The sequence below is a fragment of the Oncorhynchus gorbuscha genome, linkage group LG09 (genome assembly GCF_021184085.1).
Source record: "Oncorhynchus gorbuscha isolate QuinsamMale2020 ecotype Even-year linkage group LG09, OgorEven_v1.0, whole genome shotgun sequence".
Taxonomy (NCBI): Eukaryota; Metazoa; Chordata; class Actinopteri; order Salmoniformes; family Salmonidae; genus Oncorhynchus; species Oncorhynchus gorbuscha.
In genome coordinates, this window is record NC_060181.1 from 30,619,847 (window position 1) to 30,641,286 (window position 21,440).

Below are 21,440 nucleotides of genomic sequence, written 5' to 3' on the forward strand. Positions count from 1 at the left end.
CTGATACTGGCAGTTGTGTAATGGTATGTGGTATGGGTTTAGTTCCATTCTCTTGTCCTTTACATGAAGCCAGAAAGTCTTGAGTTGCCAGTCAAACTCCAGACAGAAGAGTTGACTAGTTCTAGAGATTCATTGATGGCTGAGCAAAAGGCTGATACTAAGTTGGCTGATCTGTTTGATAAAGTTGTTCCTGATTCAGTGGTGAGGAATAGTGCTCAGTGTTATTTTCTTCTTGATGGGCTGTTGGTCAGGAAATGGGTTCCACGCTATGATCAGGGTCTAGGAGAACCAGTCTTTCAAATCGTTGTAACTACTACTTTGTGAAATAAAGTGTTGCAAACTTCACATGGAGATGTGGCAGGTCATATGGGTGTTCGTAAAATTTATGATCGCATACTTCGTTATTTTTTTTTGGACATGTTTAAAGCTGGATGTAGCTCAGTTTATTAAAACCTGTGATACGTGTCAGCGCACAAGCAAGTCAAACCAGGTTGTAAAGCCAGAACCTTTGTATCCAATAACAGCCGTAGGGCAACCTTTTGAGCATCTTATTGTCGATTGTGTTGGGCCTTTACCAAGGTCCAAGTCAGGTCATAGCTACTTATTAATTGTTATGTGTCAAGAAACCAGATATCCTGCAGCTTTTTCCTTGCGTACCATAACTTCAAAATCAGTAGTTAAAGCGTTAACTCAATTTATTTAAACAGTAGGGATTCCAAAAATCATCCAGTCAGATCTGGGGTCTAACTTTACCTCCCATGTATTTGCTCAGGTTCTCAAACAGCTTAAAGTTAAACACAACAAGTCTACTGCGTTCCATGCCCAGAGCCAGGGAGCTTTGGAACATTTTCATCAAACTTTAAAATCCTTGCTTCGTGCATACTGTACAGAACTGTCTGCAAATTGGGAGGAGGGGTGACCTTGGCTGTTACTAGCTGCTCGTGAAGTAGTGCTGGAAAGCACAGGGTTTAGCCCTAATGACTTAGTGTTTGGTCATAAGGTGGGTGTGCCTTTAGCAGTGTTGCAGGATGGTTGTTTGCCTGAGGAACCACCTCTGAACCTTATTGACTATGTAAATGGTTTTAGGTTGAAGTTGTATAGGGCTGGTGAACTGGGGAAAGAAACTAAAATCTTCTCAACTGAATATGAAACTGAAATATGACGGACAGGCTGAGCTGCGTGAGTTTAGTCCCGGTGATCGTGTACTTTCTCTTCTGCCTCTTGTAAGTTCACCTTTTCAGGCAAAATACTGTGGTCCTTTCACTGTGTTGCGTAAAGTGTCAGATTTGAACTATCTTATTGAAACCCCTGGGCATAGGAAGTCCTTTAAATTATGCCATGTGAACCTGTTAAAATGTTATCACTCCCGGGATCTAAGCAAAGTTGAAGGCACTCCAGCGGTGAGGTCAGCATTGACTGCTGCTCCAGTCATTGCATCTTGTGGCTTTAATTTGGTGGAGGGGGGAGAAAAGGAGGAAGTTAGGGTTTCGGATGAGGTCTTACAAGCTCGGTTGAAAAACTCCCAAACTTTGCAAAACCTTGGGGTTTTTGTAGATCATTTAGACTCAGAGAAACATGATGAATTGGTAGCTCTTATTAGAAACTATCCTGTTTTGTTTTCTGACACTATCGCAAACCGACTTAATTGAGCATGATATAGACATCGGAGATGCTAAGCCTATCAATCAGAGATTTTATCGTGTATCTGAGGAGAAGATTGGAAACAGAGATGCAGTATATGTTGGACAATGGTATTGTGGAGCCATGTTGTTCAAATTGGGCTTCACCCTGTCTTTTGGTCAAAAAGTCTGATTCCACTTTCAGACCTTGCACTGATTATAGAAAAGTTAACAATGTTACTAAAGCAGACCTTTACCCTCTTCCTAGGATGGAGGATTGTATTGATCAAGTTGGGTCAGCAAAGTATGTTAGCTAATTTGATCTTTTAACCTCTTGCTCCTACCTGACACGCAGGCGTCCCATCTAGACATCTGTAAATGCAAATGCCCTACGCTAAATGCTAATAGTACTAGTTAAAACTCAAACGTTCATTAAAATACACATGCAGGGTATTGAATTAAAGCTACACTCGTTGTGAATCCAGGCAACAAGTCAGATTTCTAAAATGCTTTTCGGCGAAAGCATGAGAAGCTATTATCTGATAGCATGTAACACCCCAAAAGACCCGCAGGGGACGTAAACAAACATTCATTACCTTTGACCATCTTCTTTGTTGGCACTCCTAGATGTCCCATAATCACTATTGGGTCTTTTTTTTTTCGATTAAATCGGTCCATATATAGCCTAGATACCGATCTATGAAGACTGTGTGATAAACGGAGAAAAATAGCGTCTTATAACGTAATGTCATTTTTTTTTATTAAAAAAGTTGACGATAAACTTTCACAAAACACTTCGAAATACTTTTGTAATGCAACTTTAGGTATTAGTAAACGTTAATAAGCGATCAGGGAAAGCCCGGTACTGAGGCGAATTATATTCTTTAGCTGTCCGTCTGGAAATATTGTCTGGGTAAATCTCAACCAAAATATCCGGTCGGGGACCGGAAGAAATGCGCTGCCTTGCGTCTGTTTGACCAAGAAACAAATAGTAGGCAAATGACAAGATTCTAGACAACGTGTGGAAGCTGTAGGTATTGCAACCTCAGCCCCATTAAATGTGGTTCACCTTTATCAATGGGTTCAAGTCGCGCATGGATATATTTTTCCATTTTCAGTGATCAGATTTTCCTGCACTTTTCGATGAAACGCACGTTCTGTTATAGTCACAGCCGTGATTTAACCAGTTTTATAAACGTCTGCGTGTTTTCTATCCACACATCCTAATCATATGCATATACTATATTCCTGGCATTAGCAGCAGGGCGCTGAAATGTTGCGCGATTTTTAACAGAATGTTCGAAAAAGTAGGGGGTAGGAGTAACAGGTTAAAGGGATATTGGCAAGTACCCCTTACCAAAAGAGCTTGTGAGATTGCTGCCTGTATAACTCCATCTGGTTTATTCTCTTATACAGTGATGCTCCAGCCACCTTCCAGAGGCTAATGAATCGTGTGGACTCAGGTCTGGAAGAGTATGCCGTGTATTTGGACGACGTGGTCATCTACTCAGACTCCTGGGAGGAGCATGTTTGGAGAGTGCAAGCCCTGTTCAAAAGACTGGTGTGGGCCAGGTTGACGATAAATCTGGCAAAATGTGAGTTTGTTGGTCAGGGTTTTGTCTGTCCCATGGAAGCCAAGGTCCAGGCTGTGAAGCAGTTCCCACAGCCCTCCACAAAGAAAGAACTGATGCGCTTCCTGGGAATGGTGGGGTACTACCATGCTTTCTGTAAACTTTTCGGTAGTAGTAGTGTCCCCCCTGACCAATCTGTTGATGGCCAAGGCTGAATTTATCTGGTCTTTGGCACCTGTGTTGGCAGCACCACATTTTGGGAAACCTTTCAAATTGCAGGTAGACGCCAGACAAATCGGTGCTGGGGCTGTGCTTCTCCAGGAGAATGATAACAATGTTGAGTGTCCAGTCATTTCTTCTCCCGGAAATGTAATAAGTATCAGCAAAACTATTCTGTAATTGAAAAGGAGGCTTTAGGTCTCATTTGGGCTTTACAGTCTATGGTCTATGTTTAGGTCTATGTTGGTTCAGGTTTGACCCCTTTAACCTCTAGCGATGAGCAATCCCGTATCCGGGAGCGTAATCATAGCCTCAAGCGCATTACCATAACGCAACGTTTCCTATTCATGAACATCGCAAATGAAATAAATATATTGAAACACAAGCTTAGCCTTTTGATCACAACACTGTCATCTCAGATTTTCAAAATATGCTTTTCAACCAAAGCTACACAAGCATTTGTGTAAGAGTATTGATAGCCTAGAATAGCATTAAGCCTAGCATTCAGCAGGCAACATTTTCACAAAAACAAGAAAAGCATTCAAATAAAATAATTTACAATTTACAAAAAAAAGGTATTATCATGTGGGCTCCCTCTCTGGCCTTTAGGTCACCAGGCTGCTCATTATGGCACACACCTGTCACCATCATTACGCGCATCAGCGCATTATGACACTCACCTGGACTCTCTCCTCCTTGATTACCTGCCCTATATATGTCACTCCCTTTGGTTCCTTCCCCAGGTGTCATTGTTTCTATTTCATGTCTGTGCGTTGTTTGTGTTCCTTGGTTTGTATTATTTTTGTTTATTGATTAAATCATGCACTCCCTGAACTTGCTTCCTGACTCTCAGCTCACTTTACAGAATGATACCTCATCAAAGGGAAGCATCAGGAAGTGTTTTTTGTTTGTTTTTGAGATGTTGTCCGGGTGTCAGAACCGGGGCTACCTGGGAGGCCTCAGCCAGTTTGTCGGATTCCCATGCCTCGGCGGGTTCGACGGGTTCCCCTGCCTCAGCTGGCTCGACAGGCTGCAATGCCTCAGTGGGTTCGATAGGCTCCCATGTCTCAGCTGGGTGAACAGGTTCCTGTGACTCGACCGAGCCAACCGGGGAGGCTCTCACATCTCAGCCGGTTTGTCAGGTTTCTGCGCCTCAGCGGAGGCGACCGGTCCGCTCCTGATCCCCTGGATCATCACTGTGGCTGGAGCCGAACGCGCTGGGGAGGAGGTACTGCCACATATGCTCTCTCTCTGGCACTCTACGTTACCATGCTCCCACGCCTCAGTTGGATCGACAGGTTCCGGCTCCTTAGCAGAGGTGACCGGTCCGCTCCTGATCCCCAGGATCATCACTGTGGCTGGAGCCAAAGGCGCTGGGGAGGGGTTACTGCCACGTATGCTCTCTCTCTGGCGCTCTACGTCGCCATGCTCCCACGCCTCAGTTGGATCGACAGGTTCCCGCGCCTTAGCAGAGGTGACCGGTCCGCTCCTGATCCCCTGGATCATCACTGTGGCTGGAGCCGAAAGCGCTGGGGAGGAGGTACTGCCACGTATGCTCTCTCTCTGGCGCTCTACGTCGCCATGCTCCCACGCCTCAGTTGGATCGACAGGTTCCCGCGCCTTAGCAGAGGTGACCGTTCCGCTCCTGATCCCCTGGGATCATCCCTGTGGTTGCCATCCTGCGGCTGGAGCAGGACGCACCGGGGAGGGGGTACTGTCACGTGTGCTCCTTCTCCAGCCTCTAGGTCACCAGGCTGAACGGGGGAAAGGGAGGGCTGCCCTTGAATGTAAATAGGCTGTCTTAAGTCTATTTTCCTATGACCGTATGGGTGCAATTTTGTTCTTTATGGAGTTGTTAAGGTTAGTGATTCGATGTATTTATTTTTAACCAGTTGTAGTGTTTATTTTTTACACAACTCACATTGTGAGTCATATGTCAAGATGGGGGAATTAACAGTCCTCTGAGGTTTTTGGATGGAAGTTTACACACCACAAGGGATATGTAGGAGTGTATCGAGTGATATATGAAGTCGTGTATTGTCGTGTTTGTTCTGTTCAATACAAATCTCCCCAGATTGGGTATGCTTATTTAGTCTTGTCTTAAAATGGTTTATTATGAGGTACCAGGTTGATTTGAGGAGGTCTATACACTGCTAAATGTATAGCAATTTAGATTAAGAGTGCATTAAGGTACTGATCTGTAATTATAATCGTGATAAGAACATTTATACTAGAATTATAGGATACCTATACTGTATGTTAATGTACATTCTACCAATGTTGATGTGTGTTAAGTTGAGGGTTTTAACTTTGAGTGATAGGACCAATGTGAATCACTAAGAATTGTCATTCAAGTTTTTGGTTGGATAATTAATTGGGTTTTGATTATGATTTGTAAACTGACTGATTGATTTGCGTAATTTGGTAGTATGTTAATAACTATATGAGTGAAGAAATGAATGTATTATGGATTGTTTTAATTGTTGTTATACTAATTGTGACATGGGTAGAGAAGTTGTGTGAACTAAAGTTGTTGACACTATTCTCAGCATGCCCTGGTGAATCGAGAGGGTGAACTCTGATTCTGAGAGTGACACTGGTCCTAATCTATTTGACCTATACCCATGACCAAATTACATTTTTCATGATAATACTCAGGAACTATAGCAGGTTTATGCTAATAGGCATTGCTTTATAAATAGTGGAATCACAATGTTTGTCCTGTGAATCAATACTTGGATTTCTCCAGCAATATATGATGATTTTAGTTTCTACATATGGTGTTATTGGGATGGAAATAATTATTTCCACTATACTGACGAATGGGAGTGTGCTCAGTATCAACATAATGATTTATTTTCTTACAGATGAAAAAATGTACTCCGACTTAGATTGCTGAGATTTTTTTAAACAATATTTTAATATTTATATAATTTCCAATTAAGGATATTTTAAGTTTAACCTCTTTTGGGTAGGGGGCAGTATTTTCACATCTGGAGGAAAAGGGTGCCCAAAGTAAACTGCCTGTTACTCAGGCCCAGAAGCTAGGATATGCATATAATTGGTAGATTTTGTTAGAAAATACAACATTTCTAAAACTGTTAAAATAATGTCTGTGAGGATAACAGAACTGATTTGACAGTCTGAACCCCGAGGACAAACCATAACCCCCCAAAAAAAATCGGCTTACCTCTATTTTCAATGGCCGTCACTTTTATTATAAGGCGAAGTCCTCCCAGATTGCAATTTCTAGGGCTTCCACTAGATGTCAACAGATTTTAGAAAGAGTTTCAGGCTGGTTTATGGAAAAATGAGCCAGGAAAAAGTTTATTAGTGACATTTGGGATTAATTTTGTATGCATTTTGTTGGAGGGAAACTGGGTGGATTATTGACAGAAGCACGCCAGCTAAACTGAGTTTTATGGGTATAAAGAAGGACAATATCAAACAAAAGGACCATTTGTAATATAACTGGGACCTTTTGGAGTGCCAACAGAAGATCATCAAAGGTAAGTCATTTTTTATATCGCTATTTCTGACTTTCGTGTCGCACCTGCCTGGTTGAAATATGTTTTTCATGATTTTGCATACGGGGCGCTGTCCTCAGATAATCGCACGGTGTGCTTTCGCCGTAAAGTATTTTTTAAATCTGACACAGTGCCTGGATTAACAAGAAGTTTTAAGCTTTATTTTGATGTATTACACTTGTGATTTTAATATTGTGATTCTGTAGTTTGAATTTTGCACTTTAACCAGATGTTGCCCATAAGAAGTTAAACTCAATGATAGTAATTTCCAATGGTAATATACTAGTGCAAGGATGTTTCTTTCCCCCTATATGTTTGAGTTAGAAGTTTAATATGTTTATTTGTAATTATCTTTTAAGTTGAGACTAAGTCTCAAAATGGGGGCATGTTGTAAAATTACAACATTATGTTAACACATTACTTTTATATTAGAATGTATCCCTATATTAGTCACACCTACCTTTGTGCTTGTCTCCACCCCCCTCCAGGTGTCGCCCATCTTCCCCATTATCCCCTGTGTATTTATACCTGTGTTCTCTGTTTGTCTCTTGCCAGTTTGTGAAATCTACCAATGTTTGTTTCCCTGCGTCTGCCTGTTTCTTGCTCCTGTTTTCCAGTCCTTCCCACTTTTGACCGCTCCGCCTGCCCTGACCTTGAGCCTACCAGCCATTCTGTACCTTGCCCTACCTAACTGGATTATTGACCCCTGCCTGTCATCTGGACCCTTTGCACCCTCTCTGGATTATTGACCCCTGCCTGCCTTTGACCTGTAATTTGCCTGCCCCTATATTAGAAATAAACTTGTTTCTTCGACAGTGTCTGCATCTGGGTCATACCTGAAACGTCGAATTACTACATTCTCACTGTCTGTTATATGTAATAGGCAACAGAATAGTGTTCTTAGAACTCTGTGTCTGTGTGAATTGAGAGGAGCCGCTGAGATTTGAATTCTGACTGTAGATTTACGATCGCTTGGTGATAAGACAACATTCCATTCCATGTTTAGTGTCTGTGTGCCTGTCTGTCGGTGCCAGGGAGACCCAATCTCCTTTTCCTCTCCCATATGGATGATGAACACTGAACTTTACTCATTTGAGGGAATGACCTAGTGTCTATGTTACATTAGTAACATTTCTGTATAAACAAGCAGTAAATGACCTAGAGACAGAAACCTGTTGCGATGTAATCCACATGTCTATTGCATGAGAGCACAATGTACCTTTCCCTCATCTGTGATTCGTCATGAACATCCATGAGGATGGACTTTGCTATAAAATGCTGTGGCTTAGTCCCGCTGGTTGAGTTCTCAGTGATCACCTCCAGGGTGGTTACCGACCAACTCCATTACTGCACTAATTAAATAATCAAGTTCTAAAAGTCTATAGTTTTGATGATAATAATTCCACCACAGAAAAAGGATCGCTACAGTAGGCCCATTATTTATGCACTGTACGTCCATAGCTTTCACCATTGTGGAATAACTTTACAATTAATGAAAGGCAGTGTTTCAGATCATGGCTTTATTTCTTATCCTGACTCCAACGTGGCCCTGTGGCTGTGATGTTATAGCCTGGGCTTGGCAAGCTGCACACTCAGTCCCTACCTATACAAGTACAGTGCCTTTAGAAAGTATTCAGACCCCATGACTTTTACACATTTTGTTATGTTATTTCAAATGGATTCAATTGTTTTTCCCCCCTCATCAATCTCCACACAATACCCCCTAATGACAAATCAAAAACTGTTTTTTAGAAATGTTTGCTAATTTCATATTTACATAAGATTTCAGACCCTTTACTTCAGGCCTGGGCAATTCCAGTCCTCAAGGCCATGATTGGTGTTACACTTTTCCCCCATGCCTAGCAAACACAGATTATTTAATCTAATTGCATTTTTAACTGAAGATCATGTTTAGTTTATTATTGGAGACAGGCGTGTTAGCTGGGGCAACGGACTGGAGATGCCCAGGCCTGCTCTACTCAGTACTTTGTTGAAACACATTTTAACAGTGATTACAGCCTTGAGTCTTCTTGGGTATGACACTACAAGCTTGGCACACCTGATTTGGGGAGTTTCTCCCATTGTTCTCTGCAGATCCTCTAAAGCTCTGTCAGATTGGAAGGGGAGCGCTGCTGCACAGCTATTTTCAGATCTCTCCAGAGATGTTCAATCAGGTTCAAGTCCCGGCTCTGGCTGGGCCACCCAAGGACTTGCAGAGACTTGTCCCGAACCACTCCTGTGTTGTCTTCGCTGTGTGCTTAGGGTCATTGTCCTGTTGGAAGGTGAACCTTAGCCCCAGTCTGAGGTCATGAGCACTCTGGAGCAGGTTTTCATCAAGGAACTCTCCGTTCAACTTTCCCTTGATCCTGAGTAGTCTCCCAGTCCCTGCCGCTGAAAAACATCCCCACATCATGATACTGCCACCACCATGTTTCACTGTGCCAGGTCTGTGGTCTGTGAGTCTTTGGATGCCTTTTGGAAAACTCCAAGCAGGCTGTCATGTGCCTTTTTACTGAGGAGCTTCCGTCTTGCCACTACCATAAAGGCCTGAATGAAGGCGTGTTGCAGAGATGATTGTCCTTCTGGAAGGTTCTCCCATCGCCAGAGAAGAACTGTGGAGATCTGTCAGTGACCATCGGGTTCAATTTAAGAATGATGGAGGCAACTATGTTCTTGGGGACCTTCAATGCTGCAGACATTTTTTGGTATCATTCCCCAGATCTGCGCCTCGACACAATCCTGTCTCGGAGCTCTACGGACAATTCCTTTGCCCTTGTGGCTTGGTTTCTGCTCTGACATGCACTGTCAACTGTGGGACTTGCTATAGACAGGTGTGTTCCTTTCCAAATCATGTCCAATCAATTTAATTTACCACAGGTGGACTCCAATCAAGTTGTAGAAACATCTCAAGGATGATCAATGGAAACAGGATGCAGCTGAGCTCAATTTCGAGTCTCATAGCAAAGCGTCTGAATACTTATGTAAATAAAGTATTTCAGTTTTTTATTTTTAATACAATTGCAAACAACTTAAAACCTGTTTTCCTTTTGTCATTATGGGGTATTGTGTGTAGATTGCTGAGGAAATCCATTTTAGAATAAGACTAACGTAACAAAATGTGGAAAAAGTCAAGGGGTGTCAATACTTTCCGAAGGCACTATGTGTTTTATTTGAGTTACACGTGCAAGTGTTTTTTCAATGTGTCTTACAGTATGTGTCATACTGCGTACGTATAACAAATCACAAAGTTGTAAACATTGCATTAAAAATAAAACCAAGATACTAACCAGGTGGGAACATGAGACTAGGTGGGAACAAGATACATGAATACTCACATCTTGGAAGGAGTTTACTTCCAAGAGAATCTTAGATTTCAATCTTTGATTTCTGCCCGAAAGTCAATAAAAAATCAGATGTTTCTTCCCCACCTACTTTACAATCAAATGCATATGTATTGTTGGCATTTGTTTCATAGTGAGGTGTGATATGACAACTCTTTAGAATATTTCCTGTTTTAAATTTGTAATAATTTCCACCCCATCTTTGATGAAAACGGTAAAGGGCTCATTAAATAGCTTTTTAGCTTGCCTCGTCGCGGAGCAAGGATAGTGGCCCTGCTAAATTACCATAGTATAAAAACCTGGTCATTTCCCACTTCTAATTCCTATTCAGCATTTCAACTCTGCCGATTATCAGGCAATTTCATCTCAGGGCAACACAGATACCAGAGCAATACTAGGCTGTGTGCGTGTGTGCGCGTGCGTGCGCAGGGTGCTCAGTATATCACATTAGACAGGGTTGGAAGGTCAATTGAGTGTGATGTAGTGGTATATCTGCCTGAGTCAAGGGGAGATATCAAATCACATTTTATTGGTCACATACACGTGATTAACAGAGGTTATTGCGGCTGTAGCGAAATGCTTGTGCCTCTAGCGCTGACAGTGCAGCAATATCTAACAAGTAATATCTAACAAATGACACAATATATACCCAATACACACAAATCTAAGTAGGAATGAAATAAGACTATATACATATGGATGAGCGATGTCAGAGTAGAACAGACTAAGATACAGTAGAAAGGTACAGAAAAAACAATATATACATTTGAGATGAGTAATGCAAGATATGTAAGCATTATTAAGTGAATGAGATGCCGTACAATAGTATAGAATACAGTACATACATATTAGATGAGTAATGCAAGATATGTAAACCTTGTTAAGTGTCTAAGATACCGTAGAATAGCATAGAATATAGTATATACATATGAGATGAGTAATGTCATATGTAAATATTATTAAAGTGACTACTTTTCCATTCCTTAAAGTGGCCAGTGATTCATAGTCTATGCCTATAGGCAGCCGCCTCTAATGTGCTAGTGATGGCTGTTTAACAGTCTGATGGCCTTGAGATTGAAGCTGTTTTTCAGTCTCTCAGTCCCACCTTTGATGCACCTGTACTGATGTCGCCTTCTGGATGATATTGGGGTGAACAGGCAGTGGCTTGGGTGGTTCATGTCCTTGATGATCTTTTTGGGTGCTGTAGGTGTTCTGGAGGGCGGGTACTTTGCCCCTGGTAATGCGTTGGGCAGACCGCACCACCCTCTGGAGAGCCTTGCGGTTGAAGGTGGTGATACAGCCCGGAAGGATGCTCTCAATTGTGCATCTGTAAAATATGTTAGGGTTCTTCAACCCTCCTGAGGTTGAAGAGGCTCTGTTGTGCCTTCTTCACCATACTGTCTGTGGGGGTGGTCCATTTCAGTTTTTCAATGATGTGTACGCCAAGAAACATGAAGCTTTCCACCTTCTCCACTGTGTCCCATCGATGTAGATAGGGGGGTGCACCCTCTGCTGTTTCCTGAAGTCCATTATCATCTCCTTTGTTTTGTTAACATTGAATGAGAGGATGTATTCAAGGCACCACACTCCCAGAGCTCTCACCACCTCCCTGTAGGCTGTCTTGTGATCGTTGGTAAATAAGCCTACTACTGTTGTGTCAGCTGAAAACTTGATGATTAGAGGCGTGCTTGGCCACACAGTCATGGGTAAACAGGGAGTACCGGAGGGGGCTGAGCATGCACCCTTGTGGAGCCCCAGAGTTGAGGATCAGCGGAGTGGAGGTGATGTTTCCTACATTCACCACCTGGGGTCGGCCTAGGAACCAGTTGCACAGGGCTGACCCAGAGCCTCAAGCTTAATGATGAGACTGGAGGGTACTATTGTGTTGAATGCTGAGCTATAGTCAATAAACAGCATTCTTACATACAGTTGATGTCGGAAGTTTACATACACTTTAGCCAAATGCATTTAAACTCAGTTTTCACAATTCCTGACATTTAATCCGAGTAAAAATTCCCTGTCTTAGGTCAGTTAGGATCACCACCTTATTCTAAGAATGTGAAATGTCAGAATAATAGTAGAGAATGATTTATTTCAGCTTGTATTTCTTTCATCACATTCCAAGTGGGTCAGAAGAACAATTAGTATTTGGTAGCATTGCCTTTAAATTGCTTAACTTGGTTCAAATGTTTCAGGTAGCCTTACACAGCTTCCCACAATAAGTTGGTTGAATTTTGGCCCATTCCTCCTGACAGAGCTGGTGTAACGGAGTCAGGTTTGTAGGCCTCCTTGCTCGCACAAGCTTTTTCAGTTCTGGCCACATATTGTCTATGGGTTTGAGGTCAGGGCTTTGTGATGGCCACGCCAATATCTTGACTTTTTTATCCTTAAGACCTTTTGCCACAACTTTGGAAGTATGCTTGGGGTCATTGTCTATTTGGAAGACCCATTTGCAACCAAGCTTTAACTTCCTGACTGATTTCTTGAGATGTGGCTTCAATATATCCACGTAATTTTCCTGTTTCATGATGCCATCTATTTTGTGAAGTGCACTGGTCCCTTCTGCAGCAAAGCACCCCCACAACATGATGCTGCCACCCCCGTGCTTCACAGATGGGATGGTGTTCTTTGGCTTGCAAGCCTCCCCCTTTTTCCTCCAAACATAACGGTGGTCATTATGGCCAAACAGTTCTATTTTTGTTTCATCAGACCAGAGGAGATTTCTCCAAAAAGTATGATCTTTGTCCCCATGTGCAGTTGCAAACCATAGTCTGGCTTTTTTATGGTAGTTTTGGAGCAGTAGCTTCTTCCTTGCTGAGCGGCCTTTCAGGTTATGTCGATATAGGACTTGTTTTACTGTGGATATAGATACTTTTGTACCTGTTTCCTCCAGCATCTTCACAAGGTCCTTTGCTGTTGTTCTAGGTTTGATTTGCACTTTTCGCCACAAAGTACGTTCATCTCTAGGAGACAGAACGTGTGTCCTTCCTGAGTGGTATGATGGCTGCGTGGTCCCATGGTGTTTATACTTGCGTACTATTGTTTGTACAGATGGTGGTACGTGGTACCTTCAGGCATTTGGAAATTGCTCCCAAGGATGAACCAGACTTGTGGAGGTCTACAATTTTTTGGCTGAGGTCTTGGCTGATTTCTTTAGATTTCCCATGATCTTAAGCAAATAGGCACTGAGTTTGAAGGTAGGCCTTGTAATACATCCACAGGCACATCTCCAATTGACTCAAATTATGTCTATTATGGAAAGTTTCTAAAGCCATGACATAATTTTCTGGAATTTTCCAAGCTGTTTAGAGGCACAGTCAACTTAGTGTATGTAATCTTCTGACCCACTGGAATTGTGATACAGTGAACTATAAGTGAAATAATATGTCTGTAAACAATTGTTGGAAAAAAGACTTGTGTCATGCACAAAGTAGATGTCCTCACTGACTTGCCAAAACTATAGTTTGTTAACAAGACATTTCTGGAGTGCTTGAAAAAACAGTTTTAATGTCTCCAACCTAGGTGTATGTAAACTTCCGACTTTAACTGTAGGTATTCCTCTTGTCCAGATGGGATAGGGAAGTGTGCAGAATGATGGAGATTGCATCGTCTGTGGATCTATTGGGGCGGTAAGCAAATTGAAGTGTGTCTAGGGTGGAAGGTAAGGTAGAGGTGATATGATCCTTGATTAGTCTCTCAAAGAACTTTATGATGACAGGATCGATAGTCATTAAGTTCAGTTACCAATGTACAGGAACAATGGTGGTCATCTTGAAGCTTGTGGGGACAGCAGACTGTGATAGGGAGAGATTTAATAAAGCTTTGAGGATGCGGCTAGGGATGCCGTCTGGACCAGCAGCCTTGCGAGGGTTAACACATTTAAATGTTTTCTTCACATCGACTACGGAGAAGCAGAGCCCACAGTCCTTGGTAGCAGGCCACGTCGGAGGCACTGTGTTATCCTCAAAGCATGCCAACAATGTGTTTAGCCTGTCCGGAAGCAACACGACGGTCTTGCGACGTGGCTGGTTTTCCTTTTGTCATCTGGTTAGGGTAGGTTTTAATAGTCCCGGTGGGTACTACATCTCCTAACAGCTTTGCCGCCCTGGATCCAGAGGTTCCAGCACCTTCGTCCTTGGTGGCTTCCCAATTATTATTTATTATATTTTATTTAACCTTTACTTAACTAGGCAAATCAGTTAAGAACAAATTCTCATTTACAATGACGGCCTACCAAAAGGCAAAATACCTCCTGCAGGGAAGAGGGCTGGGATTAAACATTTAAAAAAAAAATATATATATATATATAAATATAGGACAAAACACATCACGACACTAGAGACAACACAACATAAAGACAGACCTAAAACATGACAACACAGCAGGGTAGCAACACAGCATGACAACAACATGGTAGCAACACAACATGGTAGCAGCACAAAACATGGTACAAACATTATTAGGTACAGACAACAGCACAAAGGGCAAGAAGGTAGAGACAACAATTTATCACGCAAAGCAGCCACAACTGTCAGTAAGAGTGTCCATGATTGAGTCTTTGAATGAAGAGATTGAGATAAAACTGTCCAGTTTGAGTGTTTGTTGCAGCTCGTTCCAGTCGCTAGATGCAGCGACCTGAAAAGACGAGCGACCCAGGGATGTGTGTGCTTTGGGGCCCTTTAAAAGAATGTGACTGGCAGAATGGTGTGTTGTATGTGGAGAATGAGGGCTGCAGTAGATATCTCAGATAGGGGGTCTTGAAACCTGACTGATTTGGATCAAGAAGGTCATTCTGAGAGAGATAGCGGGAGAGCTGGCCAAGGACGGCACGTTCAAGAGTTTTGGAGAGAAAAGAAAGAAGGGATACTGGTCTGTAGTTGTTGACATCGGAGGGATCGAGTGTAGGTTTTTTTCAGAAGGGGTGCAACTCTCGCTCTCTTGAAGACGGAAGGGACGTAGCCAGCGGTCAGGGATGAGTTGATGAGCGAGGTGAGGTAAGGGAGAAGGTCTCCGGAAATGGTCTGGAGAAGAGAGGAGGGGATAGGGTCAAGCGGGCAGGTTGTTGGGCGGCCGGCCGTCACAAGACGCGAGATTTCATCTGGAGAGAGAGGGGAGAAAGAGGTCAGAGCACAGGGTAGGGCAGTGTGAGCAGAACCAGCGGTGTCGTTTGACTTAGCAAACGAGGATCGGATGTCGTCGACCTGTAGCTCTACTGGAGTCACTTTTATTGATAACTTTGACACCTTTTGGAAACAGAAGACACTCTAGAGAAGACACTCTATAGGAATACAGAGTCCATCCAAATCATCTTGGCTCCTGTCCATGCATTTCAAGGCTGTGTTAAAACAATGACTGGTAAATGATCCAAGACCAGCTCAGTTAATCCCTACCATTGTGACAATGAGTCGTCATAATGCTGTATCACATGTACATGATCTTAGGTGCATTGGCAAACGCAATGTAAGTAATTTAATTTATGTCCCCTAATTGCACCGAATACATATGTTTATCCTACAGCTATATTAAGCCGAAATCAAGAGCCTATAAACCAGAGTTACACTGTTAGCACTGAGGCGGTGTGCAATAGTAGGAAGACCACTTTATGCAGCTTACCCTGCACCAGAGGTGGGACCAATTCATTGTTTTACAAGTCACAAGTAAGTCTCAAGTCTTAGCACTAAAGTCCCAAGTCAAGTCCCATGTCAAGAGAGCAAGTCCGAGTCAAGTCTCAAGTCAAGACCGTCAAGTATCAAGTCAAGTCTCAAGTGTGTGTGTGTGGTTACAGTAGGCTAACATATGTCAGCGGCTTTAGGAACTGCAGTAACATCAGGCAGGATTTAGGCTATCAATTGCCTAGCCATTTGTAGCTCAATCTTGGGTGCAATGATCACGTTCCCGCATTGATTGACTGTGTGGAGGCTCATTGCTTTAAAGTTACGTTGCCTACATGCTACACTAGTAAAGTTCTAAATGATATATATTCGCCACGACTTACCATTCTTTGTGCAGCTTCAAATGTCCAACAAAGTTGTTGTGCCTCCGTCTGTAATTTTCTTCCCGCATGTTTTGCAAGTTGCAATCCATTTTTTCTTGATACAGCGTCGTCTTTATATCAGAAAATAATAATTTTGGGTATCATCTTTCCAAGGGCTCCATCTGAATTCACTCGCTGATGTTCCTCTGCACTGCCACGCACAACTTTTTCTCAGCTGGCACTATTTGATTGGCTGCTGTCCGATTCAAACTGGAATCCGTTAAATGAAGAGTTGATGCGCTGCACATTTTTTTTAATAGCATCATTTTTTATACTTGGGCTTCGGGAGTCAGGACGGGAGTCAGGTATCAAGTCAGGTCGAGTCAAAAGGCTCAAGTCAAAGTCAAGTCACGAGTCACTAGTGTTAAAGTCAAAGTCGAGTTGCAAGTCATCATATTTATGCCTCGAGTCTGACTCGAGTCCAAGTCAAGAGACTGGAGTCCACACCTCTTCCCTGTACTATCAGCTCCAATGTAAATAACAGGAGTAAGTCTACCTCTAATAAGCTTCCCAGTAAAGCATTAAAACAATGAAGCAACCCAGAAAAGTGCTACAAATAGCCCATATTAACATATGTAGCCTAAAAGACAAGGTCCTTGAAGTTGCTGGTAACGGATAACATTCATATTCTGACTAACTCTGAAACTTTCTTTGATAATACCTTTGATGATACAGTGGTAGCAATACATTGTTATAACATCTACAGAAAAGACAGAAATGCCAACGAAGGCGGTGTTGCGGTCTATATTCAGAACCACATTCCTGTAAAGCTTAGAGACGGTCTAATGTTAGATACTGTTGAAGTAATATGGCTACAGGTTCATCTGCCTCACCTAAAGCACATTCTTGTGGGAAGCTGCTATAGACCACCAAGTGCTAACAGTCAGTATCTGGATAACATGTGTGAAATGCTTGATAATTTATGTGATATCAACAGAGAAGTATATTTTCTGGGTGATTTTAAATATTTACTGGCTATCATCAGCTGCCCACTCAGGAAAAGAATTCAAACTGTAACCAGTGCCTGCAACCTGGATCAGGCTGTCAGTCAATCTACCAGGGTAGTTACAAACAGCACAGGAATTAAATCATCAACATGTATTGATCACATCTGTACTAATGCTGCAGTTATTTGCTTTTTAGCGGTATCCAAATCCATAGGATGTATTGATCACAATATAATAGCCATATCTAGGAAAACAAAAGTTCCAAAGGCTGGGCCTAATATAGTGTAGACAAGAAGTTTTGTAGTGATTCATATGTTGATGATGTAAAGAATATTTGCTGGTCTGTGGTGTATAATGAGGAGCAACCAGACGCTGCACTTGACGCATTTATGAAACTACTTATTCCAGTTACATTAGCACACACCCATTAAGAAAATGACTGTAAAATGTGTTAAATCCCCATGGATTGATGAGGAATTGGAAAATTGTATGGTTGAGAGGGATGAGGCAAAAAGTATGGCAATTAAGTCTAAACTAAATAAAAATAAACTACACTATGAAACAAATAAATTACATAAAGAATGTTAGTAAAAAGCTTTTGGGCACCTTAACTTCTTGCGTCGAGCAATCCCGTATCCGGGAGCGTAATCATAGCCTCAAGCTCATTACCATAACGCAACGTTAACTATTCATGAAAATTGCAAATGAAATGAATGAAATATATTCACTCACAAGCTTAGCCTTTTGTTAACAACACTGTCATCTCAGATTTTCAAAATATGCTTTTCAACCATAGCTACACAAGCATTTGTGTAAGAGTATTGATAGCTAGCATAGCATTAAGCCTAGCATTCAGCAGGCAACATTTTCACAAAAACAAGAAAAGCATTCAAATAAAATCATTTACCTTTGAATAACTTCGGATGTTTTCAATGAGGAGACTCTCAGATAGCAAATGTTCAGTTTTTCCAAAAATATTATTTGTGTAGGAGAAATCGCTCCGTTTTGTTCATCACGTTTGGCTAAGAAAAAACCCTGAAAATTCAGTCATTACAACGCCTAATTTTTTTCCAAATTAACTCCATAATATCGACAGAAACATGGCAAACGTTGTTTAGAATCAATCCTCAAGGTGTTTTTCACATATCTATTCGATGATAAATCATTTGTGACAGTTGGAGTAAAGGACTTTGGACTTTGAGTAAAGCCAGAGTGTCTATGTATGCGGATGACTCAACACTATACACGTCAGCTACTACAGCAACTGAATTAACTGCAACACTCAACAAAGAGCTGAAGTTAGTTTCAGAGTGGGTAGCAAGGAATAAGTTACCTCAAAATAGTTCTAAAACTAAAAGCATTGTACTTGGAACAAAACACTCAACTAAATTATCCAAAGACTGAACATTAGCGAGTAATATACTTGGAAGCGGTGGGTGGTGTTCTCGCTTCCTATGTCGAACCAGCAGGCCGTCTAAAGGAGTGCCTTTCCTCCACCGGCGATGTTTTGGGTCGGCTTCTGGAATAAGTTCAATTGTTCTGGAGGGAGTCGAACAAAGGATCTGCTTCAGGGAAGTTGTATTCCTGGTCGTAATGCTGGTATTTCTGGTGAGTTACCGCCGCTCTAATATGCAATAGTTCTTCCCGGCTGTATGCAATGAAACAAAACATTTCCTGAGCTAGTAATGTAAAAAATAGTACAGAAAAAAATTCCTGCAAAGTTTTCTAAGAGCTAGTCGCAATGCTGCCATCTCCGCCAGAGCCCAAATCATCTGGGGGCTCTATCCCACAGTAGAGTCGGAGTGTTTTAATATAAGTAAGATTGTTAAAATGTTCTTTACACCCCCTAGCTGATGGCTGTTTGCCACTACTTCATGGCATGTTCTGCTGCGGATGTTGAATGGGTAGTGTTTGTATTTGCTTCACGTAGATGTGCCATTACAAAGCAATAAGACCAGCAAGCTTTACGACAGGGCACTGAAAATACAGCAGAATAAAACCTTCGTCATCAAACCCGTTGTTGTGTCCCAAATCTAACGGGAAACATATATCTAATCTCTGAGCCCTGTCCAACTAAGATCATGACCCTTGTGAACAGTGTGCAGTGTAAAGGGATGCCCTCCAAAATAGTTGTAGCTGTTAGAAAACAGCACTCTCTTACATAATACTGAGGTGCAGCCACCTTCCTTCTTTAGTTATGCCCTGACACTTAGTGCCTCCATGACTAATGTCGTACATATTTCCTCAGCTAAGTGTAGCAGTTCTGTGCAGGGGTCCTCACAAGATCCACAGCAAGCACAGCTATCAATGCAGATAGTACTCCTTAGCAACAACAGATCGCCCATGGAAACATGAACTCGTTAATCTTCCACGAGCAATTCTCTCCAGGTCTCACACAATGCTAGGCTAACCGCGAGGCTGTCAAATACCTCCACCATGAGACGGAAGCTTCAGTCTCTACTAAGTCTTTCTTAACAAAATAATAATAATACTCTCTTATAAAATAAAACTGATTAGGTATGGGTTTTGTTCTATTTTAATTGTCTTCTTTTGTCGTTTTTCTTCACCAACACTGATGTCTCTCCATCTTTCATTCTTTCCAAACCCCGTTCTTTTCCCCCAGGCCTCCTGTTTAACCAGGTCAACTCTCCCATTGGCCACAACATAACAAGCTACCTCATTGGTAATAAACTTACACTTAAAAGTAAACCAACCTATTCACTTGTACATTTAAAGAAATATTTATTCAAAAGAAAGGTATTGGTGACATTCAAATTCAGGAGCAATTCGATCACCTTTGAATCTAATACCAATTACTTATAACAAATGAACTCTATACTTGTTAAAACCAAGGGTATTACAAATGTATCAAACTGCATTACACTTAAAAACAATTTCAACTACCACCATGGATTTCTACATGGCTGGCTACTGTATACTATCAGTTTATATGATCGGCAGTTGGAATGTAGGATTTAGCAGACCTCTTTTCTAAACCAGAAAACAACTAATTCCAAATATTGTGTAGCCAAACATATGGCACCCTAGTCCTCTAGCAGTGCACTATGTAGGGGATAGGGTGCCTTTTGGACACAACCCCAGGCTGACAGATGGAGACATTTGGCTATTGTTATTCTATATGTCAGATTGTAGATTGAACTATTTATTTTTAATACTGGACACTTCACACCATTTAATTTGCTATTCCATAAACAGGACATAACTATAGTATGTTGAGTGGCCCACGGGACTCATAAAACAGTGACAGGCAGTGTTGACTTTGGGTTCATGGTCAAATCTGGTCTCTCTTTGTCAGTCCTCTTCCCAACGTCCAAGGCCATTTTGCATTGTCATTTATTTTCTTTATGTCTGTTTGTGTGGTAATCTCGAGTATCCAGCCTCTCTAGTCGTATCAGTAGTCACCACTGGTCTCAGGCTGCTTCTGCAGAGGAGGCCAAATGTTTCTTCTTATCACTGGCTAGTGTCAGACCTCAGGGAGCCACCCCGGCTCAGACAGACACCAAGACCAGAGACAGGACATCACAGGACTAATCAGTTGAAATACAGCCCATTTCTGTCCAACTCTCAAAAGACATTCTAGATTGTATTAGGCAAACAAAGCTGTCCTTCACTGTAGGGAATCAAAACCTAAACAAACCTTGAAACAAGATCAGTGGTGCATTAAGGCTGGCAGGGCCGTACTTTCAGAATGTGCTGCAGGTGCTGTTTGTACTAACAATGACAGCAGACAAGCAACTAGATAGGACTCACAGCACAGAAGCCTCAAGGCTGAGACTGCATTTTCCTCAACACGATAGAGTATTTACATTTTGGCATTCTGAAGAGGGACCTTCATCGCTAGCTGCGTGGATCTGCGAGAAGTGATTGGTTTGTGCGTGTGCGTATGTGGCAGGTAGAGCCTACTAAGTGATATGTCGATTTGCATTTGAGCAAGGCACTTAAACCTAATTCATCCTGTTGGTCGCTCTGGATAAAAAAAATGGCTGAAATGGAAGTGTGTGTATCACTACATGAATCCCAAAGTCTTTTACTGCCACAACATACAGTAAAATCGAAGCCATATGGAGATACAATATATTCACTGGAGACTTTCTGAGCACCAGAAGGAGAACGTTTTTTTTTAACACAGCAACAGTGCTATTAACTCTGAAGACACAATAT